At 36.7% G+C, this 18,086-nt stretch overlaps 2 pseudogenes; one reads left to right on the forward strand and one right to left on the reverse strand.

Annotated features, from left to right (window-relative positions):
- Positions 1–2,463: 2,463 nt before the first annotated feature.
- LOC138941577 (uncharacterized) lies at positions 2,464–3,691 on the reverse strand (annotated as a pseudogene).
- A 204-nt stretch (positions 3,692–3,895) lies between these two features.
- Positions 3,896–12,791, forward strand: LOC138941584 (uncharacterized; annotated as a pseudogene).
- The last annotated feature ends 5,295 nt before the right edge of the window (positions 12,792–18,086 follow it).

Below are 18,086 nucleotides of genomic sequence, written 5' to 3' on the forward strand. Positions count from 1 at the left end.
TGTTCGGTTTTTGCTGACAATCTGTTATCAGATTGTCTTGCGCAGATCTTGGTCGATTTTTGCCATCAATTTGACGTCAAATCATGTCAAGCTTTGCTCGGTTTTTGCCATCAATTTGCTGTCAGGTTATGTCAACAAGCTTTGTCACCAAAACACAAGCTTAATGCGGACACAGATGGCACTGGATTTGTTACCAAGTTTTGAGCGAATTTGATGCCAATTTGGCAACAATTTGTTATCAAATTGCTTACTGGGCATTTAATGCATTTTTCCAAGCTGTGGAAACTAGAATACATTTATTGCAGCCAAAGTCAGTAGAACTTTTAACCACAGTTTGCAAACATTTTTTAAAGTCAGAGCATTTGAATAATTTATGTGATAATATTAAATTTGATGAAAAGGAGAATCAAAAATTGTTAGAAGAAGTTTCTTTAGGATCTGAATGTGAAGACTATCTCGATGAATTAATGAAGGAAGGACATGCAGATATAGTTGCAAATGTTCGAAAGAATTGTTTGCAATTTTATGTAACTGCCGCCGAGGAAATTTATAAAAGATTACCAATTAATGATAAATTTTTATCAAAATTAAAAGTTTTCGAACATAACCTAGTATTATTAGATATTGATAGAGAAACATCATTCAATGATGTTTCTTTTATCGCTGAAACTCTTGGCGGGTTTGACGAAAATGGTTTGAAGAAAGAATGGCTTACTTTACATCTAGATTTTACAATAACAGAAAAGGAAAAGCTATTAAAATTAAGCTTTGATGATATGTGGAAACAAATTTTACAAAGTCAGTATTCCACTAATATTGATAAATATCCCAATCTCAAACGTCTTTTGAATGCTGTTAGATCACTTCCAAATTCGAATGCCGATCCAGAAAGAATGTTTTCTGTTTTAACAGATTTAAAAACAAAAAAACGAAATAAACTTTCGTCTTCCTCTATAAATGCTATTTGTGTTTTGAAATCAGCATTGAAAGCAAGAAAAGAAACCATTCTAAACATGGAGATTGATGAGAAGCATTTATCTCTCATGTCGTCGGACAAATTATATAACACTCCTCCTAAAAAACAAAAAAGCAGTCTTACATTATATGCTGCAGATGTTTGTGATATTGCTGGTCCCTCAACATCTACCGATATGCAATAATAATGTTCAGAAGATAATGACTTATATTTTATGACCATTATTATTCATATAATATAATATAATAAAAATAGTTGCTTTACTTATTTTCTTGTAAAAATATCATGTCGGTAATAGATATTATGTCTCCAAAAGACACCATATTTGTAAAAGGCGCGTCTAAAAATTTTCATGTCTGTAATAGACATTATGTTTGCAAAAGACATAATAAAGTAAATATGTAAAAAAATATTATGTTTACAAGAGACATCAATAAAATGTGGTACAATAGGGCTCCAGGCGAAGATCCACATAATAAAAAAATCTAACGCGCCATTAGTGGAACCTCATAGGTGGTGTGGAAGTCCATTCACTCTTTGTTCTTATATTATTGTAATATTTATAATTTTACACAAATATATATTTATGTAAATAATTAATAAAGTAATTATTAAAGTAAAGAAATAAGAAATCGCATATGTCCTTACACGTAAATATATCACTTTTACCATATCATAATAAATAATAAAACTTAATATAGCATAACGAAAAAATGTTTTATATAACTATGTATATATATACATATATATACATAATAAAAAGTTCACGAGTTGGAAAAGCATTTCACGCTGTCGTATGTAATAAGCCAAGCGCCAAGCGATCAACATTGCCTTCGTTGCCAGCTCGGTAGAAAGTGAGAAGAAGACGGAAAACATATGTCTGTTCTTCTCTACTCTCCGAAATTAACCGAAGCGCAGAGCGCACATGTACGCGGTTCGCGCTTGTGTGCGTTATCCCCTCCATTGCTGAGCCGTGAGCCGCGGGACCTGTTTCTGGTCACACTGCATAGAATATCATTAGCGCTATCCTTCTCTTACACATTGCGGACGCCTCGCGCTATCTCTCTCACACCTACTCGCGGCATCGTACCTTCGCGTTCCCTCTTTTCCGCGGACCCCTCGCCAATCAGTTTCGCGCGGTCTCCTTTCCCTTCTCCGCGGATTCCTCGCTTATCGGTTTCGCCGCAGTCCCCCCCCCCCCGCGTGACGTCATATCCCCGGCGCCGGTTTCCCCTCGCCCCTCGCCCCCCTCAGAGGACCATGGCTTAGAACTCTCCTAGATACACTACTAACTTCTTATTATCTTAATAAAAAACATTTTATAATCTTAATAACAGAAATAAAGATATCTTATCCTATTTTGTCATAAAAATAAAAATATCATTTTAAAATACTGATTTTTTTATCATAATAAAACTAAAGGTATTATCTTATCTTAATTTTCATTATAAAACTAAAAATGTTATCTTAGCTTATCTTATAAAATACTGAGATTTGATCATCACAGAAATAAAATTTGGTCATTACAGACTCCTGTTGCCTCCATCTTATCTAGTAACATATCACAGAAATGAAAAATGTATCATCACAGACTTCTGTTCCATAGGATATATCTCCATCTTACTATTAACAAAAACAAAATCAAAATCAGTCTAAAAATAAAAGAACTAAAGGTTAATAACTTAATCAAGAAAATATTACATACTTGCAGTTTATCAATAAACTTATTTAAAGCTTTTAATATTTCAGTCCGCTGATCCATTGTCTCCTGATGGCGTTTTAATTTGTTTTCTTCGATCATCTTTTGGCTTTTCATAATGACCTCTGCAACTTGAGAGGTGTTCTTTTTGCGAGAGTTTGAGAAACTAACAGAAGTATCACTGTCGGACGAAGACATATCACTATTTTCATTCTCTATTCGAGCTTGATTCGACGAGAAAGCTAAGGTAACTGGATTCATAAAAGGTTTCTCTCTTAACAAAGATTCCATCACTTCAATGTAAGGCCATGATTGTTTCCTGATTTAGCATTATGATCTTTGATGGATTTGAATGTTCTCTTCATCCTGTTAAACTTGCTTTGACACTGAGGGCCAGTAACATTATGTTCATGGCTACAAAGGACTTCACTGATGGAATTCCACACTCGCTTTTGCGATATTTTGCCTATAGAAAACATAAAATCTGTGAGAGAGCCGAGAATCATGCACAGATCATTAAAATGAATAACATATCATTGTCTTACCTGATATGATATCTTCTTCTCGCTTTCAATACTCCTCAATGAGGAGAACAGCCTGATGCGACCATTTAAAAATTGAATCTTGTTCTGATTCAGGAACGGCATCTAAAGTTGATGCCATTGAGACTATGGAGCTTGATGAACTTTGTTCCTCTGATGAACCTTGGGTTCTCTTCAATGCAGATAAAACTTCTGAAGCAAAAATCATATCTGAAAATAACATAAATAAATAATACAACACACAAACATAACCTCCCATTATTTACCGGTTTCTATTGTACTTTGCGCGCATCCTGTGGTGAGAGACGCATTGTATAAACCAGACCGGTATCGATGTCTTGTAAGGTTACCAGTACGCCATGATCCATTTTCAACAAATACTGAAAATAAATAGCCATATAATATACAGTGCACTTGTTCCAAATCAAGCGAGACGAAAGCAGAAAACATTCGCACAGCGTTCAGGGAGCACATTTTGGCACCATGAAAGCTATTAGCATGTCGTGCCTCACCATGAAATCCTGAGCACGAGTTAGCGCGAGTGATGACGTTGCAGTGCAAAAAATAGTGACGTCAACACCACTTTGTTGGTGCTACGAAGCGATTCCACGAATGGCCAGAGCGCGCTCATAGCACTAAAAATATGCTCTCCGAATGCACCCCTTGTATTCTTACATCATGGATAGAACTCTGGCAGCAGCCGCGCAGGGTTTGTTTCTGTTAGTGCCGGCAAAAATGCAGCAAAAAACATATATGTTACAAAGAATGCTGTAAAATTTAAGCAGAAGTTCTTAGCATAGAAACAGTTGATTTAAAGTATTGTGTGTTAATACGATATGTCAGAAGCTAAATAAAAACTGAACGTAACATGGCATCATGCTATATCGGCAGAATATCGTTAGAAATCGAGTATATCTATAAACACATAACGGCAGAAATGCTGCAAAAATTAAGCATGCGCTACTATTTCAAGAGATAACAGCAAAAACACTGCAGAAACACTGTATGGTCTATTGTCATAAAATAATGGTAGCATCATAGTAATATTAAGATATGTTATATCTAGTTATAATTCTTTTGTTTACCGCTATTTGACGTGTCTATCTTATATTTAAGTTTTTGTTACAGACAAATATAAAGACTGCAAAGTGCGGTTAACAAGATTAAAAATGATTCCTGCACACAGAACGCGGCAACGCTTGCCGCGTCGCCGCGTCCTATGTACCGAAGCCATAATATCTATTTCGATTAGCTTAATTTGTGAATTCTAATAAGGACTTTTCTAAGGATTCAGAATATTAAATTGACATTTTGAAAACCGAGTGGATCAATAGAAAATTGTCCATTTATTGACTGCTTGAAACAAAATAAGAGTTCGATTTCAATTTCTATACAAATCTTGAAATTCACGAATTATTAATAAATTGATCATTTATTTAAATGTATATATTAAATTAATTATTTATAACTATACCAATATTCAGTTTTACAGATGAACTTGATTTCTAATGATATTCTGTGTCATGTTATGTTCAGTTTTTATTTAGCTTCTGTTGACACATTGTACCAACACGCAATACTTTAAATCTACTGTTTCTACGCCAAGAACTTCTGCTTAAATGCATTCTGCTTGCAGCACTTTTTGTAGCATATAATGATGCAGAGATTGCTTGTTTTTTGCTGCATTTCTGCCAGCACTAACTGAAATGGCAAATCATGCGCGGCTGCTGCCAGAGTTCGATATAATATGTAATGTATAATTTGCAATACGTGATCTGGCAAACTGGGCTATCTGGGTAATTAATATCTTCCTCATTGCACCGAACATTGCAATGCCAACATTGCAAACCCAACAGTAAGATTATAGGAAGGTTACAAACTCACATATTTTAATGATCATATTATTCTGGTATATATACTACTAACCTTACAATAAAACCTTACCTTATAATATTGTATGTATGAAGATTAATGGAATCTTATTTCAATATTTCAGCAACCTTACTCAATCATTTCACTTTTCGTGTATGCTGAAAATATTACAAAAGTACGAAATATCGTTTAATATTCATAATTGAATTTGATGTGCACGTTTACATATATACAAAATTATTATTTATTTAATTTTTCATGAGAAATGTTACTGCGCGCAATATTTCGAAAACTTTACAAAAAAAAATAGTATTCAGCCGCTAGTTCGTTTGTTTAGTACCATGCAATGCGTTATGCGTCCATCTCGTATTTGATTTTTAGTCATGAGAATTATATAAAGCTTGCAAAGAACAACTGGCAGAAGATTAAAAATGTAATTATTTCTATTAATTTAATTTCTCACACAATCCCAACAAAGGAAATTCAGATATTGGATTCATTGTTTCTTAGAAATCGGGCAGAAAAATGTCCAAAAAAGTTAAAATCATTTGTTTATTGTCTACTTAAGATGTAAAATTATATATATATATATATATATATATATATATATATATATATATATATACGGGCTGTTTCAGAACAACCTTCCATCCTTAAAATGACGTATTCCTGATATGATTCTAAGACGATTTTTCCTTTATCAAAATTTGAATTAAAGCGTAAATTTTGAGTTAAAAGCAAAAATAGTTAATAAATCACGCGTCGAGTACAGAAGGCAGGCAGGAGCAGCGCAACGCGCCGCAGCTGACCGTCCGGCGCGTGATTACCACCACATGAGTCGCTAACTATTTTATCTTATAACATAAAATTATGCTTTAAATAAAATTTTGGTAAAGAAGAAACTGTCTTAGAATTACGTCAGGAATACGTAGTTCTTAAAATAACGTCACTTTAGCGAAAGTTGTTCCGGATTGCCGCTCGTCGGACGTTGCAATCAGCTGATTGCTACACGCGATGTGTGTATGGCGGAGTGTGTGCGTAAAAGAAAAAAAGAGAGATAGAGAGAGAGAGAGAGAGAGAGAGAGAGAGAGAGAGAGAGAGAGAGAGAGAGAGAGAAAGAGAGGATAAGGAAGGGAAGGAGGGAATGAGGGAGAGACGTTTATACACACGCACGCACGTGCGCATACACTTTTTTCTCGCTTTCTTTCTCTCTTTTACACAACACTCATACACTCTCTCGTTCGGTCACTCATTCACGCACTCACTCACTTACAGCATAGCGAATTTTCATGCTACGTATTGTCGTTAACTGCTGTACGATTATCATTTAGCGACGGACCGCGGAGACCGCGCGATCACATTGTTACGTTGCCTAGCGATGCGAGAAACGCGACATATACCGTATAAGTTGCGACGTGCGTGTGGCGCGTGATTGACGCGAGATAAGACGAACGATCTTCTAAAACCCTCGCATCACGAATGCGGTAGAAAATATGAAACGTATAATGACGTACTTAAAAAAATTACTAATTTATCATAATTAATAACTATTAATATTTCTAATTATAATAAATAATTATTATTTTAAAAAGCATGTATTATACGTTATTACGTTTTCGAAATTATTGCATTCACGATGCGAAAGTTTCAATCAATCGCAAGATCGCAAGAATAATGTAATTAATAAATTACACTTGGGAAAATTTATTTTTATTCTGCTCAAATCAGATGTTCCAACGTTAAAATGTATTGGTCGTATGTATTGGTGTATTGTATGATATGTATTAAAAGGCATGAGAGCTTGCATTAGAATGGATGGCGGGCATTTCGAGCATCTGCTCTAAAATTTTTTTTTAATCGATTCGCTCTTTTCAGAGCGACCAATACATTTTAACGTTGGAACTGATTTTAGCAGAATAAAAATAAATTTTTCCAAGTGTAATTTATTAATTACATTATTCTTGCGATCTTGCGATTGACTAAAACTTTTGCATCGTGAATGCAATAATTTCAAAAACGTAATAACATATAATACATGCTTTTTAAAATAATTATTTATTATAATTAGAAATAGTTATTAATTATGATAAATAATTAATTTTTTTAAGTACGTCATTATACGTTTCATGTTTTCTACCGTATTCGTAATGCGAAGGCTTTAGAACAGTGCTCGTATTTAGTTGCATATTTCGGCCCGATTCCGTGGCTCACGCCTATTGCCCCCACTCACCGCTCGTACGTTAGCGACGAGTCGCCAGATATGCGTAACTAAGGACCGCGACGCTTTGTCTCAGGAGCGTCCGTATATAAGAATGTCCAAATATAATAATAAGACAATACTTCTTTATAATTAAAAGTTTTTCTTCAATATTTTATATCAATGAAATATAAAATATTGAAGAAAACTTTTAGAATTTTGATAATTTTCGCGGTGCATTTAAAAAAATATTGTCTTTTATTATATTTGGGCATTCTTACATATGAACGCTCCTGAGACAAAGCGTCGCGCTCCTTAGTTACGCGTATCTGGCGTCTCGTCGCTAACGCATGAGCGGTGAATGGGGGGCAATAGGCTTGAGCCACGGAATCGGGCCGAAATGTGCAACTAAATCCGAGTACTGTTTTAGAATATCGTTCATCTTATCTCGCGTCAATCACGCGCCACGTGCCACACGCACGTCGCAACTTGCACGGTATATGTCGCGTTTCTCGCATCGCTAGGCAACGTAACAATGTGATCGCGCAGTCTCCGCGGTCCATCGCTAAATAATAATCGTGCAGCAGTTAACGACAATACGTAGCATATAAATTCGCTACGCTGTGAGTGAGTGAGTGCGTGAATGAGTGACTGAACGAGAGAGTATATGAGTGTTGTGTAAAAGAGAGAAAGAGAGCGAGAAAAAAGTGTATGCGTACGTGCGTGCATATGTATAAACGTCTCTCCCTCATTCTCTCCTTCCCTTCCACATCCTCTCTCTCTCTCTCTCTCTCTCTCTCTCTGTCTCTTTTTCTTTTACGCACACACTCCGCCATACACACATCGCGTGTAGCAATCAGCTGATTGCAGCGTCCGACGAGCGGCGATCCGGAACAACTTTCACTAAAGTGACGTTATTTTAAGAAATACGTATTCCTGACGTAATTCTAAGACATTTTCTTCTTTACCAAAATTTTATTTAAAGCATAATTTTATGTTATAAGATAAAATAGTTAGCGACTCATGCGGTGGTAATCACGCGTCGGACGGTCAGCTGCGGCACGTTGCGCCGCTCCTGCTTGCCTCCTGTACTCGACGCGTGATTGCTAACTATTTTTGCTTATAACTAAAAAATTACGCTTCAATTCAAATTTTGGTAAAGGAAAAATCGTCTTAGAATCGTATCAGGAATACGTCATTTTAAGGATGGAAGGTTGTTCTGAAACACCCTGTATATATACAGGGTGTCCTAGACCACCCGTACACCCTTTTTCTTTCAAAAACTTAGCATTTTAAAGAAAAACGTTTTGAACAAAAATTGTATAGTTTTGAGGGGAACATAAGATGTTGTCATTGGTTTGACCTTGGATGGCATCGTTAAGATCAAGTCAAGAACACATTTAATTTCTTAAATGGAACCCCCTATTTTTCATTACATGTTCTTGTAGATCTCGAGAGCTTTCCAAAACACTATAATAAAGTATTTTTTCATTAAGTACTTTTTGAGTTATTTTATATCTTAATCTGATATATTTTGATATAAAAAATAAAATATTTCGTAAAATATTCAGTGTTCAATAATCTTACCGTAATACTTTTACTATATATATAGAATAATGAGACAAATCAATTAGTGCCAAATAAATAAATAATTATTTAAAAAAAAACATTGTAAATAATTTTCTTAAAAACAATTATTTTTTTATACTAATTAATTTGTCTCGTTATTCTGTACATAAAAGTATTATAGGTAAGATTATCGAAAACTGAATATTTGATGAAATATTTTATTTTATATCAAAATATGTCAGATTAAAATATAAAATAACTCAAAAAGTACTTTATGAAAAAATACTTTATTATAGTGTTTTGGAAAGCTCTCTACATCAGCTATAAGAATATATAATAAAAAATAGGGGGTTCTATTTAAGAAATTAAAGGTGTCCTTGACTTGACCTTAACGATGCCATCCAAAGTCAAACCAATGACACCATCTTATGTTTCTTTCAAAATCATACAATTTTTGTTTAAAACATTTTTCTCTAAAATGCTTAGTTATTGAAAGAAAAGGGATGTACGGGTTGGTCTAGGACACCCTGTATATTACATTGCGTAAACTATATTTTTCACTTTAATATCAATCTGCTAGTGAAATTTGATCTTAAACATCACGTCATAATATTTATCAAAATGTTATTTTCATTTGGATATAAAAGCCGTACGTTTCTGCATTTCATTCGTCGTCTGATGTTATTTGAACAATTATTGTATGGTTGAAGTTAACTGAAATTTATTCCGATTGTGAGTTTTATATAAATTTAAAAAGAAAAAGTTTTATATATAAAATAAACCCAAGAGATGATTTCTTAAATTAACTTTTCACGGAAGACGAACCTCTTGTGCTAATGACAACACAACAATTTTTTGTTAAAATGCCAAGAATAAATATAGCAAATATTGCAAATTTATTAATCACAATATTTAATTTTGCAAATTTTGCTGCTTTACCTATTAATTACCGTGAAGTTGAATTTCATGATGCCATTTCCGATCTAATAAAAAAATGCTGTAAATGATGATGTTGCGATTGAATACAAATGCGATGATGATTTTGACGATCCGTTTGAACCGCACGATTTGTGGACGTGTTTGATATTGATGCTGAAGAAGATAATTATGAAGACGAAATTTGTATTGTGGATAACGAAGATGGAAATGTAAACGTAAATTACCAAAAAAAGCAGTTGAATCTTGGAACAGTGGAAAAAAAAACCTTTATCTATTACTGCTGTACAGAATCGTTTTAGAAAGGTAAAGTTTAATTCAAACATAAAAAAATAATACAAGCTGAATGAGCAGGTAGATGTGCGTTGCGTATAAATAGTAAGTAATAAACAATAAACGATAACGGAAACAAAAAGATAGTCTGAGACTTAAGCACTTATATCGCATATCTGCGATCATTTATCTATCTTTATCTCTGTTAGTTCATTAGTCTTCTTATTTTTGAATTAGATTTTCTAAATATCAAACTTCTTTCCTTTTAGATAAAATCTTTTGCAATTGCATAGATGGGAAGAAAATGTAATACGCGGAGAGTCAAACAGGGACAAACTTGTATTTATTGCCGAATATGTACTAAAGCAATTCCAAGAAGCTATTGATAGAGAATCTATCATTCACGACATAGATTTGCGAAAATAGGTATTACAAGCAAAGAAGCAAATAGACGCCTTCATTTATAGCAGGAAATTGGTGGATATGAAATTAAAAAAAAAAACATTGCATTGTATCATGTAAAATAACAAGCTTCAAAACCTGATCTTCTCATGCGGCTGATGTAACAATAAGACAAAGTGCAGGGAAATTTGTGAGACAAATTAAACCATATATTGATGTAATCGGTGCAGGATCAATTTATAATACAGATGAAAGCAGCTATAATTTAGAAATACATTCTGAAAAAACATTAATTAATGTGGGAGTAAAAAAAATCGAATCTATTATTCAACTATTCAATCTTTATCTTCTAAGACTCATAGCTATATATCAGTATGTCTGTCCATTATATATGCAGATGGACATCTTCTTTCATCTCTGTATATACAGGGTGTTCGGATATTCAACTCACAAACTTTCAGAAATTGTCGGGGGTACCCTAACGATCATTTTTTGCAGATGGACCTAGGGTCGGAAACGCATTGTTACATCGCTACGACATCGGGAGTGTCGGCGACACAAGGCTCTGAGTAAGGCAGCCTGCGTGATGTTACAAACGCTTAATTTAGACAACGCATGACACGTTGCTTGTCCGAAAAGTACCACAATTAAATGGCAGTGGCTGAACAAGACGAAGAAGAACATATTGAGAAATTAGACATGCTCAGAAAGCACATAAGGATCATGTTTCTATTTTCCGGCACTGACCTACAGAGTGGGCTATTGCTATTTAATTGCGGTACTTTTCGGACAAGCAACGTTTCATATGCTGTCTAAATTAAGCTTTTGTGACGTCACATGCATGGCAGGCTACCTTGCTCAGAGCCTTGTGCCGCCGACATTTCCGACATCGTAGTGATGTAACGATGCATTTCAAACCCTAGGTGCATTTTCAAAAAGTGATCCTTAGGATGCCCCCGACAATCTCTGAAAGTTTGTCGGTTGAATATCCGGACACCCTGTAGTACCAAAAGAATCTAGTGGAAAATTTGGACCACAAATAGAAGAAATTCTTTTTAGATTTATTAATGTTTACATTGTGGCTCCAAAATCCAGAAAATTCACAAGCCAATATTTCAAAAACTGATTTGGAGAAGTATATTTACGAAATACTGGAGAAAAAAATCTGCTACTACTTAATTCATGGACATGACATTATTTGGAATAATTAAAAGAATTTATACTAGCAGACAAACAAGTAAATATTTTAACAATATAAAAAAAAACTGCTTTTGTACAATCTTTAGATGTTTTCTGTTTTAGAATTTGGAAAAATTTTGTGCGATGTTTTTTGATATTATTTTAAATAATATAATATAAATTTATATTCACGTAATAATATAATAAAACTACAAAGTTTAAAGCATGGAGCGCTCTTATAATCGCCACGCGCAGTGACGACGTGCAAAATGGCGCTAATCGGGCGAATCGCGAGCCTCAAACCATTCGTCGCTATGCGCCTATCGTAGCTCAGAAAATTGAAGCCACTGGCGCCCAATCCGGGGCTGTCACTTCGCGGGCTATCAAAAACATGCCAAACAATAATAATTATTGTCCTTCTAGAAGAATCAAAACTCGCTTCAAACAAAAGACACAAGAAAAACAATACAAGTAAAAACTGTCGCCGGAAGTATATCACCGATTCAACAATTCTAGATTCTTCTAAAAGAACACACTGTAATAAAAGTGGCGCGCGGAAGAAGCGCATCGCCTTTTCGCAGAAAGTCTTAGACGCGTAAACATTACTCTTACGAACAAAAATTGATTTAGATCCGTGCTATTTTGAAATGCTCGTTTCACGATTCCGTTGCTAGCAGACCGCCGAATGCTCGTCGCGGGTGAAGTTCGACGATATATCCGTAGCTCGCGAAACCTTGAATTTATTAATTCTACTTGTACATAGTGTGAATAGTGTAAATAACGCTGCGTCTAAAATAAATTATTGTGCCGTCAAAATCGTCCGTCCTCTTTGCCCAGTACATGTTCGATCCTCCTTACTCGCGCGACGTCCTTCATTCTCACGCTAATCTCTCTATCGCACAAACTTTCTTCTCCAATATTTCAAAATGCATTTAAATATAGTTAGTACAAAAATGGATATTTATTAACGCGGCATGAAAAGTTTGATAATCCAATAAATTTTTGTTATTTTAAAAAAGAAACCATATACCAAGATACAATATTTATGGTAAAATGGCTTTTTTACATTGTGTATGGTGCAAAGAATATTTTTGTTTTGAACATGTCTTTGAACAATATCATTATTGTAACAATTACACAGAATAAATAATATTTTAATAATTAATTTAATTTAATTTTAAAATTAATTTAATTTTAAAATTAATTTAATTTTAAAATTAATTTAATTTTTGTTGATGGAAAAATTTTATAAAACATTTAAACATTTTTCGAATATTATTATGCTTCTATATCTTGAATTAAAATTTAATTTGCAAAATATTATTTTCAAATTATAATTGTTTAAAATTATAATTTTTAATATTATTCAAATATTACAAGACTCTTATTCCGTTTTTTATATTATTATGATATAATATATATAGCATAGAAAGATTATTTATGTAACTGGGCTACAAATATTATTACTAATATTCAGCATCGTTATCGTGCAGCATTGCGAGACCTCAGAAAGACCTTAGAAGACAAGAAAAAAGATATAAGTCGTTATAAAACAGCGAGCGAATAAAAATTAGTATAGGTAGTATTACGTCCTGGCGACTCCACGTTTCCTTCCTTCCACGATGTTGCGGTAACAATCGTCATTTGGTAATAAGAATGAATCGTTCAATAAAGTATCTTGTGCAATTTCTTTTAAACATTGTCATTTGTCAATAACTACATCCACGAGTATCCGTGGGAAAGACGCAAGGAGATCGGTGATGTAAACCACGCCGGTCTCTTCGAGATAAATAAAAAATAATAGATATCTCTTGCAGTAGAATTTTCCGGCGGAAGAATAAGGAGATAATAAGAACTTTTTAACGAAATATTTAATAAACGCAACTGCATTAATACTGATAATAATTTTCTAACGGACAAATACAACTGTGTTTAAATTGAAATGTTGAATTCAATTCATTTCGATTGATTTCAGCGGCAAATTTCGCCGATAAAGTCTAACGGTAAAACCAAAACACGAGCGAGGATAAACATCGTCGCGATCAGCCGATCGGCGCGTGATCGCGTGACCCTAAATATAAAAAACTGTGACAAACAGCAAGTTCTTGAAGGTTCGACGTCGAAAACTCTTGTTATTTCCATTGGCTGAGCGTGAGCTTCCGCAGTCGGTCGATTTAGTCTGCCTACAACAACGATTTGAGCCGGTCGAAATTCATCGATCTTTCTCATTTGCATTTCGCTTATTCTCACTGTTGCGTATTCAGTAAACTTAAAATCGTTCCGAATTATCTCGCATCCGATCGCGCTCATATTTTTGCGGCGCTCAATTTGGTCACTTAATTATTTAGTGTGAAAGTTAAATAAGTTAGGAGTCCGAGAGTAGACGCTCGTTAATCGCATCGCGCATATCCTCTGCCTCGCGCTCAAGATCTCCGGCGTCCACGTGCAAGATTTCCTATCTCGCAAAAACCTCTAGCAAGAAGTTCTTCAAGATTTTTGAAACGCGGAAAAGGCAATAACGAAAAAGACATATACGAAGATTTACAATCGCTACACACGTTTCTCGCTCGAGTTTGAGCGTATCTAACTTCTCGGGTGATCTCGTGGAGGTCGACTCTCGAACCTATTGGTCCTTCGAGCTGGACAGAAGCGTGCGTGGAGGATAAATTCGCGAATGAATGATAATTTGATCACGATGGCAGAGCAATTCATACCTCAACAGCAACTTTAATATACGATTGATCGCTATCTCGATAATTAGAAGAAAATCAAACAGAACATCAGCAAAGGTGCGTACCAGAATCTCACAGCTTGAAAAGTATTGGAATCAATTCTTTAACGGACATATAGATTTGGCAAAGAGGATCCCGAAAGCAACCTGGTCGTTTCTTGCATGAGTGAGTCTCGATTGCGCACATTACCGATCGGACACGACAATATTTCCAATCGGACACAGATCCAATCGGACACAGGCGCGATCGGACATAATCCCGATCGGGCACAGGCTCGATCGGACACAGATCCAATTGAACACAGTTCCGATCGGACATAGTCCCAATCGGACACAATTCCGATCGGACACATATGGTTGCAATCGGACACAGCTCCGATCGGACACAAGCCCGATCGGACACAGTCCCCATTGCGAAGCTAGGTCCACCCTACAATTGTTGTGTGGATTGGAAAATGTATGCGTGGACACAGCGAGTTTCTCTTCTATTGGGGGGCTCCACTATCAAAAAACTAGATACATAGGTTTGCGTTGAACCTCGTATCGCGTGAAAAGTTGTAAACCCATGTGGAACTTTACTTCGCATTAAAAAGTATATACGTGGAGGCAGTATATTTCGCTCCCCCTACGGGGAGGCTCTACTATCACAAATCTAGACATAAAGGTTTGCGTTGAACTTCGCTTCGCGTGGATAGTTGTAAACCTATGTGGAACCTTACTACGCATTAAGAAGTACCAATGCGTGAAGGCAGTATGTTCCGCCTCCCCCCTCTACGGGAGGGCTTCACTTCGGAAGATATAATCTAACCTAAACCTATATATTTCTGATATACTGTGTCCGATCGGGTCTGTGTCCAATCGAGATCGTGTCCGATTGCAGTCATATGTGTCCGATAGAAATTATGTCCGATTGGGTCGGTGTCCGATTGAGCCTGTGTCCGATTGGAACTGTGTCTGATTGCAACAGTATGTGTCCGATCGGAAAGTATTGTCGTGTCCGATTGTTAATGTGCGCAATCGGGACGATCCATTTTGCATACTTCAAGGATAAGTATTTCGACGTCCGCAGCTTATCAAACCGCAATAGACTACATGGCAGAGATCTTCGAGGAAATGGAGCGGGTCGTGAGTTCAAATCCATCTCTTTCCCCGACGAAGCTATATGCGGACGGGTCCGCGGTTTCTTTATCGCATCTTCCGCCCATCAAATTGACTCCGTTCAACGGTAATTTTGACGAATGGAAACAATTTCGCGATTGATTTACGCCGCTAATTCTCAAAAATTCCGATCTTACAGACTTTATGCGCATGAACTTTTTATTATCGTGTCTGAAAGATGGCGCGCTGGACTGTATCGCGTATATTTCAATAACGGCGGCTAACTTTGAAATAGCGTGGAAAGCTTTGACCTCACCGTACGATGACAAAATGGGGCCGATAAACAAACACCTCTCGACATTGCTCAATTTATCATCTATCACGCGCGAATCTGCCATCAAGATGCAGACTTTATATGACAAAGCTAATATCGCAATGGCATCATTAGAAACCCTCGGTCGAAAACTAGAAGAACTCTGGGAAGATATTATCATTCATATCGTTGTACAAAAATTAGATCCGGTAACGCGCAAAGCTTGGAATATAAGTATCAGCAAGACAGATGCTCTGCCGTCCTACGAGACTTTAAGCGAATTTATTGAGTCTTGCACTCGCACGTTAGTGGCATCCGCTCCCGTATCAGCCGCTAAAAACGGTGTAAAACCAGTCACAGCCTCGCGAGTTCATGCCGCAACCGCATCCACTAGCGCACAATCGCAGTGCTCGTTATGTTCAGCGCGACACTTTCTTAATGTATATTCTACTTTCGTGAACAAGAATGTAAGTCAACGTTGAGATATCGTTAAGCAGCATAAACATTGCTTCAATTGTTTGAGCACGAAGCATTCCGGAATGCCGGAGTAAATATACATGTCGAGTCTGTCATAAAAAGCATTATTCGATGCTACACGCTGATTCGTATTCTAGCTCCAGTGCAGCAAAAGCTGCACCGTATAATTGCTTGTCGCCTTAAGCGTTTAATTCGGCGCCGAAGATAAATTCGTTGAACGCCTCAACCGTAACGCAAAAATGATTACCCGTCCTCTTAGCGACGGCCTGGGTAACAGTTCGCTGTCCGTTGGGTCGTATCGTTATCGTCCGAACCTTCCTCGATCAGGGCTCTGAAATGACGTTTATCTTTGAGAGATTTGTGCAAATCTAGCGCGTCAAGCGCATTTATACGCTGATCTCGTTTCCGCCGGCGGGATTTACACGGAGACATTTCAACACGCAACACACATATTTATTTCGTCTCTTTCGACCACCGCACTAATTCTAACGCAGTGATGCCAGTTTCGAGACGCTGCCACAGCCACAGCGTGTGGAGGGGATAACACAAGCGTGAACCGTGTATATGTAATGCGTAGAACGCTCTGGGCATTACATGTAACACGGTTTACGCTTGTGTGAGTTATCCCCTCCACATGCTGTGGCTGTAGCAGCGTCTCGAAACTGGCATCACTGTTCTAAAGTCGCTAACCTCTTACACTCCGAGAAAACATGTGGATCTCTCGTCACTTTCTTATCTCTCTGAGTTACCGCGAGCAGACGCGGATTCGACGAGTTCCGATTCTATCAATCTCATAATCTGAGCTGATCTTTACAGCGACATCATTTGCGACGGTCATTCGCAAAGGAAGCGTTGGACAACCCTTCGTTCAGAATTTCATTTTTGGATGGATAATCTCGGGACCGTTCACGTCGCTCGAGAGTCACGATCCAACTAAGTCGACAATGACTTCCGTTCATTGCACTCGCGGCAACATTTCCGCTCATCACACGATCAGCTCTCCCTCTCTCAAAGAGAAACTCCGTCGCTTTTGGGAGATTGAAAAACTCCCACGATAATCAATTCTTATGCCGCAAGAAAAACAGTGTGAAGAGCATTTCTGCTCGACTCACTATCGCGACTCCAACATCGTTCGCCTGCCGTTCAAAACGAGTCCTCTGATCGCTATCGGTCATTCAAGATTTCGCGCCGAAAAAATGGTAAATTCGCTAGTATGAAGATTTCGCGATAACCCGAGGTCGCGAAAGAATATTCCGATTTTATCTCCGAATATAAGCGTCTTGGGCATATGTGGCCATCGCCGATGCCTCAAGGTGACATCGAACAAACTGTTTATTTCCCGCATCACGGGGTGATCCAGCTCAACCACGCGTCTTCGCGTAGTTTTCAACGTTTCAAGCATTACGTCGAACGGCACATTCCTAAACGATCATTTATACGCCGGTGCTAAACTACAAACCGATCTCATGTTGGTAATAAATACTACAGTGGCGTCGCTATAAATACATGTTTCATCCGACATCGCAAAAATGTATCTCCAAATTCTAGTCGATCCTCGCGATACAAATTATCAGCAAATTTTGCGAAAATCATCGCTTTTCGAACCTCTTATCGATTATCAACTCTTAACGGTAACGTATGGAATGGCATGTGCCACGTTTCTTGCCCTTCGGGTATTAAAACAATTAGTCATAGATGAAGGTCAGCAGTCTCTGCTTGCAGTTCCTATCCTGAGCGATAATATTTATGTCGACGACCTACTTTTCGGAATTGACGATACAATTCAAATCCGATAAGCGCGCGATCAATTAAATTTGATGTT

The sequence above is a fragment of the Polyergus mexicanus genome, unplaced genomic scaffold, assembly GCF_030449975.1.
Source record: "Polyergus mexicanus isolate NDT 795.1 unplaced genomic scaffold, iyPolMexi1.0 SCAF_19, whole genome shotgun sequence".
NCBI classification, from domain to species: Eukaryota; Metazoa; Arthropoda; class Insecta; order Hymenoptera; family Formicidae; genus Polyergus; species Polyergus mexicanus.